Source organism: Canis lupus, chromosome 24 (genome assembly GCF_003254725.2).
Source record: "Canis lupus dingo isolate Sandy chromosome 24, ASM325472v2, whole genome shotgun sequence".
Classification (NCBI taxonomy): domain Eukaryota; kingdom Metazoa; phylum Chordata; class Mammalia; order Carnivora; family Canidae; genus Canis; species Canis lupus.
In genome coordinates, this window is record NC_064266.1 from 39027256 (window position 1) to 39034766 (window position 7511).

At 42.2% G+C, this 7511-nt stretch overlaps 1 protein-coding gene across 1 annotated transcript in view; it reads left to right on the forward strand.

Moving 5' to 3' along the window:
• TSHZ2 (teashirt zinc finger homeobox 2) overlaps window positions 1-7511 on the forward strand; it is a 261545-nt gene that overhangs the window by 45791 nt on the left and 208243 nt on the right. The window lies entirely within an intron of this gene.

Sequence of the window (7511 nt, forward strand, 5' to 3'; positions counted from 1 at the left end):
CTTCCCTTTCTTCCCCTGATGCTGTGGAATAGTGCTGGGATTGAACAAGGGGGCAGGGGCAAGGGCAGGGGGCAGGGAGAAAGATTTGAGGGCAGTCACTGAACCTGTGTGCATTTTTCTGGGGAAAGGGGTGAAGGTCTCTAAGCAGCATCAGGCTCCCCTGGAAAGTAGTTAAAGTTCCTACCCTCGGGCCCCACCCCAGACCCCTGAATCAGACAGTCTGGGGAGGGAGCTCAGGGGCCTGTGTTCCCTACCACCCAGCCCTCTGGGTGATTCCAGCGCAGGCTCCTGGGAGAGCCTGCTGACGTCGGGTCTGGTTGGGTTTTGCCTTCTTTCTTCTTCCCCCCCAACCCCATCCTCAACAATTCCAGGTCGGTCCAGTTAGCACCAAATTTCTTCCTCTCATAACGGGGAAGAGAAAGCATCTCTTCCAATAATTCCTCCTTGTGATAAGTTTGTGTCTCCACTTCCCATTTTTTAAAACCCCACGAAGGTGTGCAAGTGTGGCTGGCCTTAGCCATTTCAGCAGGAACTCCTCAGAAGTCTGGGTAACATCTTGGTGGGGGAAGAGGTGTGCCCTAATTTCCTCTGGCAGGTGAATCTGTCTCTGGGACTAGACCGAGTGCTAGACGGGGAGGTAGGAAGGCTTCCTGCCAATGGTATGTAGCAGTTACAGATCCGAATTCTTGGTTGATTTCATGCGAATAAATATTAGAAACAAAGTCTCAGTGAAATTACTTGGAATCCTGGGACCTGAGTTATACTTTTACCCATTTCTCTTCTTCCTCCTAAAAATAAGTGATCACAATCAATAAAAAAAAAATAGAAATAGGGGCGGCTGGGAAGCTTAGTGGTTGAACATCTGTCTTTGGCTCAGGTCATCATCCCGGGGTGCTGGGATCAAGTCCTGTATCGGGCTCCCTGCAAGGGGCCTGCTTCTCCCTCTGCCTGTGTCTCTGCCTCTCTCATGAATAAATAAATAAAATCTTTAAAAAGAAAAGAAAAGAAAGAAAGAAGTGGCACCTGGCTGGCTCAGTTGAGGGAGCATGCAACTCTTGATCTCCGGGTTGTATGTTCAAGTCCCATGCTGGGCGCAGAGATTACTTAAAATACAATCTTAAAAAAAAAATGCAAATACAATCGTGTCATGAAAGTACGGGAAGGAGAGGGAGAAATAAGAGGCTCATAAGGAAGGGACAGATGAGTTGTACCGGGAAACCTAAGCTAGGAATCGCTACTACCAGAGGGTAGAGTGAAACAGAGGCTCCTGGCTGCAGAGGCAAAAAGAGAAACATGATGAGTCACAGCCTCATTCTCTAATGAGAAAGCAGACACATTCATCAGGAAAGACAAACTATTTCCTAGCACTAGACTCAAAGAGAAATTTATTGTGGGGGACCTCACATAAGGTACATGAGTATGTATATTTAACACAGATCTCCAGTGTTAGCCGTGGGATTTATCTGCCTTTTAGGGAAGTAAATTTCAGAGCTCAGCAGGTTGACAGTGTCTCTTCAAATTTACAGTGTCAATGTGCAGTAAAGTAGCTGCTTCCCATACCACGTTTTACTGGACCGTCTATCAATATTTGATCAAATTGGGCCAAAGTTTCAAACTGCCCTTAAATTATACCCAGAGAAAGTGCTTGTACATGCAGAATGCCTGCGTGGGCTTCAAAATTGAGTCCTTGTGAGCTGGAAGCTTCTTTTAAAAATATATCTACACCATATTCTCCAGTCTCAAACCTTCCTGAGAATGCTTATAATGTAAATCTGCCTGCAAAATCCATAGTTGCTCATAAAAATGCCAAGCACATTGGCTCATTTCGTATACCCGCACCCAGGTTCTTGATGCAAAATTCTGTACCTAATTGTACACGCATCTAACATGAATAATGTTCACAGGATATACACGTCTGGGTAAACCAAGTGTTGCTGTGAGGGGGCCTAAAGGATCAATTGGGATGATAAAATGTCGTCTTTGCTCTGCCTCCCTCTTCAGTATTGGTATGGAATAATTACATGGATAGGTCCGTGGTTTTATTGCCATGGAGGTGTATTATTTATTGGCTGTTGCTGGCCTTTTTTTGGTCTAAACTGGGTTTCCAGGACTCTGATGGAAAATGCACCTCTGTGCTCCCCTCACTGCTTCCCAATTACCCCCAACTCCTTTCAGCCATGAATTCTTACCTCCTGGGAATGGTTCTCCTCCATCCTAAAACACTCTGCTCCATATCCTTCAGATCCCAGGAAGGAAGCCTTGCTGTGATTATAAAGCAGTCATGTCAGTGGATGTATTGCTAGAGTTTGCTGGTGTGATATTTTACCTTCATATAGAAGAACCTTTAAATATCCGGTGTGAGGCCCTCGGGGTTGAGGCTCATGACCTTCCAGAGTAGGTTCGTATCCCTACAGTCACATATATATACCGCAAAGCCCTTAACCCAGTGGGAAATGGCAGTTATTGCGAGTGGAAGCAGGACTCTAGCCAAGTATTATTCCTCTGAGTTAAGTATTAAGGCCTCAGTATAAACTTCAGGGCTCAGTGGTATTTCCCTCTTTGTTATCTTGGATAGTAATCAAATGATTTTCACAATTTACATTTTTTTGCCTCTACACGGTGGTGCATTATATTTAGAAAACTAGATGTTTTAAGTGTTGGGAGATGTGACAGTGGTGTTAATATAAAGCTATCCTAGTTCAAGTTTGAGTTACGGTATGATAGTTTAAGTCTTGTTGGTTTTTTTTTTTAAATAGTTATCAAGTTGTCATGGTTCAAATGTCATTTTTGTTCCTTAGAGTTAAAAACAGCAACAATCGTGGAAGCAGTTAAAGTGAGTGTCTAGTGTAGAACCCAACCTGTGGGAAACAGGAATAACAAGGACATTTCTTCTCCCTGGGGTTGGCAAGTATTTTGGAAATTGTCTACTGTTTATGAACAGGCAAATTGTCCACTAAAAAAATAGCACGTTGGTGAGCAATCTGTGAGCGTTCAGTGTGGGGAATGTGACGAGAGTGTTTTCCTGTGTGCCCTCTGTTTGCACCATTAGTGTTAAATGTCTGTCAGGCTTTCCATTGTAGTCACTGGTTTTCTGGGATTTATTACTCAGCTTTAAAAACTGGCTCCAGGCTACAAATTGCCATAAAGGGGAGGCCATTTGTTTTGGGGGGTTTTCTTCCTTTTTCTTTTCTTTCTGAAGTAGCGTGGGCGAGAAGGAGAGAGAATTCATTCCATTCTCTCTCTCTCCCTCTCTCTCTCTCTTTCTCTCTCTCTCTCTCTTTTTTTGTTTGAGTGAAAGAAAATAGTTATAACCAGACTCCGGTTTGATATTTTACCAAAATAAATATATCCACAAACAATTATCCTATCTTAAAACTGTTGGACAGTGCTGAGGAGCGATTGCTATGGATCAGGCCCAAACTTTGTGTTTTTAGGGGAAGCCACATCATATGCTCTTCTTCTAATCTGGCTTTTCCTGATGTGTGTTCTAAGGGAAATTTCCTTCATTGGATCAACTTTATTTTGTACCTCAGAACCAGACATATGTGATAACAGGATACACGAAAATAATTAGTCCCTGATCTCAAAGAGCTCATGGTCTAGGTGGGAAAAGGACATTGAGCCAGTGGCCTTCTAATATTTTGTGCTGCCTCGCCTTGCAGATAAACGTTAAGCATGCAACCCTAGAAGATGCATATTATGCATTTATTATATGCGTGTGCCACTGCACAAGTAAAAAATGTGCTTTATTAAAATATGTTCAAAATGGAAATTTTAAAAAATGAGATCTAAATAATATATATTTATAGTGTATATTAGTACATATAATATATAAGTATGCATAAATACATAATAAGTATACATATGTGCACATATATTACACATATAATTTTATTCTACTTAACATATTTTTTTTAAACTCTGGCTTTTATCTTAAAAACTTTTATAGTAAAAGCAAACTGATTGAATATGGTTTGTAATTTTTGAAGATCTTGGTTTATCACTTCATGATTCATTGATTCAAATGTCTGCTTGTAAATTTCTTTTTTTTCCTTGGTTTAAATCACCATCCTAGCTGAGATACCACACAAAAATGCATGGATCCAAATGGATACCATTAAGCTTAGGTAATAAAATATGTATGTCCACTTGCATAGGAACACCTGAGCTGCCTTGCCTGCCAACGGGCTGAAATTTAAGGAAGGAGCAAAGGGTCACATCAACACTCCACCTCGGTGAACTTCCTTTCCCCACTCTTGTTATGTTCACTCACCTGCTACGTGACGTGTTCACATCTAGAATGAGTCAGGGCACCAGTGTCAACCTATATTTCTTATCTTAAGGTAAAAATTACTATTTTTTACACACAAAAAAATAAATATAAAGAAGTGTCAGTTCAAGGTTACATTTGTTCTTTCTGTATCCCAGTAGATCTTCTTTGTCACCCCTGGGCTACATGCAAAGTGCCCCAAAGGAAGACTGATGACACCACAGACCCCCTTCCACATATAGGAAGCTGTGACAAGGTAGCTTCTTGCTTATAGGTGGCCCATGTGCCCTGCAGATGCTCTTGGTCCTTTTTTTCTAAGCAAGAAATTACTTCCAGCCCCAAGTCCATGAAACCAAAGCTCTTCCCCACAGCACACACACACAGGGTGTGTGCTTGGATTCACAGGCAGAGTGCATGAGTCCAACCATAACTGGAGCCAGTTTGAGATCAGGTTCGGAGGAAAGCAAATGAGTTTTCAATATGCCTGCTTTCCCATTACTGTCCTGTATGTTGTCCTCTCTGTGACACTGTCTCGTGTCCCAACAACTGTAGCCCGAAGATTCCTGCAAGAATAAGGTTCTCTGAGCATCCTCTCACATTCCTTTAAAAAGTAATAATAGTAAAAAGACAAGTCAGTGAAACTTCTATTATTATGTCAGAAAAAATAAGTCATGTTTGTTGTGGCATGCTTAGAAAATTCAAGAGAGCAAGAAAATAGAAATCAACTATCATATCTACACATAATATGTTGTTAACAGTTTGTTGTTTTGCCTTTTTGCCTTTCTCTGTATTTTTATGCTTTTTAACCAAAATATTACTCTAATTAAATTTTATTATTGTGTAATATACTTCCCTATTATATGTTCTCAAGATTTTTTTTTTTTAGACAGAGAGTGTGCGCACGTACACACACACATACACAGACACACACGAGTGGGAGGGGCAGGGAGGAGGGGGAGAGAGAATCTTAAGCACTGAGTGTGAAGCCTGATGCAGGACTCAATCTCATGACCCTGAGATCATGACCTGAGCTGAAATCAAAAGAGGGACACTCAACGGACTGAGCCACCCAGGCGTGCCAAGAATTTTTCACTACTCTAGAACCTCATATAGAATAACCAAATCACATTTCATTGAAGAGATATACTGCAATTCATTAAATCAACCTCCTATTGTTGGATATTTAGGTTGTTTCCAACTATTTTGCTATCACAACCATGTTCTCTTTTTTTTTTTTCATTAGAACCATGTTCTAATGAAAAATAAAGTACCAAAGTATTTGAAAACATCTACAATTATTTTCCTAGGATAACTTCTAAAAAGTGGAATTATTAAGCCAACGGATGTGTTTGTGGCTTGAGATGTACTTTCCATACTTATTTTAAAGTATATGCATGGGGGTACCTGAGTAGCTCCATCAGTTGAGCATCCGGCTACTGATACCGGCTCAGGTCATGATCTCAGGGTCTTGGAACCGAGCCCCACATGAGACTGTGTGCTCAGCAGGGAGTCTGCTTCTCTCCTCTTTCCCTCTCCCTCTGTGCCCGCCCCCACTGACACATACACATGCATGCCTGCTCTTTCTCTCTCAAATAAATAAATCTTTTTTTTAAGATTTTATTTATTTATCCATGAGAGACACACAGAGAGAGAGCGGCAGAGACACAGGCAGAGGGAGAAGCAGGCTCCATGCGGGGAGCTCGATGTGGGACTCGATCCCAGGTCTCCAGGATCACACCCTGGGCTGAAGGCAGGCGCTAAACCACTGAGCCACCTGGGCTGCCCTAAAAAATATAAATCTTTAAAAAATAAAATGTATGCCTGAATGTGTAGGTATTCATATGTACACACACATATTTCTATATCCCCATGTATATTCATATATATGAAAAGAAATCACTTCATCCAATGCATATAGTTCCATCATATATGCTGCTGTAGTATGTATACCTGTGATACTTTATAGGATATTGGTAGTTGAGAAAAAAGTTGTTTCTTGGGGATCGTGATGGCTACACCAAAGACTGAATCCTGAGCAATAGCTCATGGGCTGTGTAGAGGACAGCATTTTCCAGGTAAAGGTTTGGAACGGGTGAGAATATATTGGGTTCAGGGTGCCTGCACATAGTTGGCAGTGACTGAAATGCAGGCAGAGAGGGCTATGGACTTTATGCTCTGCAAGGAGCACAGTGGGGGCATTAAAGATTTCATTCAAGTAGAGGAATGAATGGTTAGATTTCTTTAAAAAAAAAAAATCACAGTGGTCACCGGTAGAACCTTGACAGAAAATGACAGCTTGGGAAAAAGGGATGCTTTTGTCATCCAGGGGAGAGGAGAGTGGATTAAGGCAGAATGGCAAGAGGATGGGGGAACCAGTAGCAACTGTCAAAGTCATTAAGAAGCACACAACAGAGTGCAGGCCATCTGCGGGCTCCTCTCTGCTTTGGACTCAATTTAGGGTTTTTGTGGGGCAACATTGATGGTCGATAACAGATGTGGGGCACTGGCTCACACGTATGGAGTATTACTGGGAGGACTGAGAGGGTCATTTTCATGAAAGCAAAGCTCATTGAATTTCCTGCCACATTTTCCTTCACCTGGACAGCTCAAGTGGATTTTCTAGGCAGTGCTGAGACTAATGTGGGTTTATCCTTAGAATGAACTTCTGTGGGAAACACATCCCACCTGTGACCGCCTTTAAACCGTCTGCTCATTTCAATTAAGAGAACAATGTGGGCAACAGACCCGCTGGTGGGAACCCTGTGAGCAGTGTTGGATGACTCGCTGAGCCACACATTGGGGGTGTATTTCCTTGACCTGGAAATTATAACTTCTAGAGAGGAGGTGAATGATGACCTTGTTTTCGTTGCTCTGTTCAACTCTGTTGGTCAGTAGTTTTAATTTTGTGTCACATTGTTTGGCTGAGATGGTGCGCTGTGACGGTACACCCCTACCCCTACCCGTCGTAGAAGGTGGGACCGGTCTCTCAGCAGTCACCACAGTGGCCATTCCAACTGTGAGACATGCCAGATGCAAAAATATCTCTTTCACACATTTTCTTATTCTAGGAAGGACTTTGTGGGGAGTGAAATGGGTTCCTCCAGTCTGTACCTTAGAGATCACATCATCTTTAGGGCTGGGATCATTCTTGTGAGGTGTCAAGAGCCCAGACAAGGAACACAAACGACGAAGCAGGCAGGTACAACTGAGATGGTAGGACTGTGAGGAAATGAATGGTCCT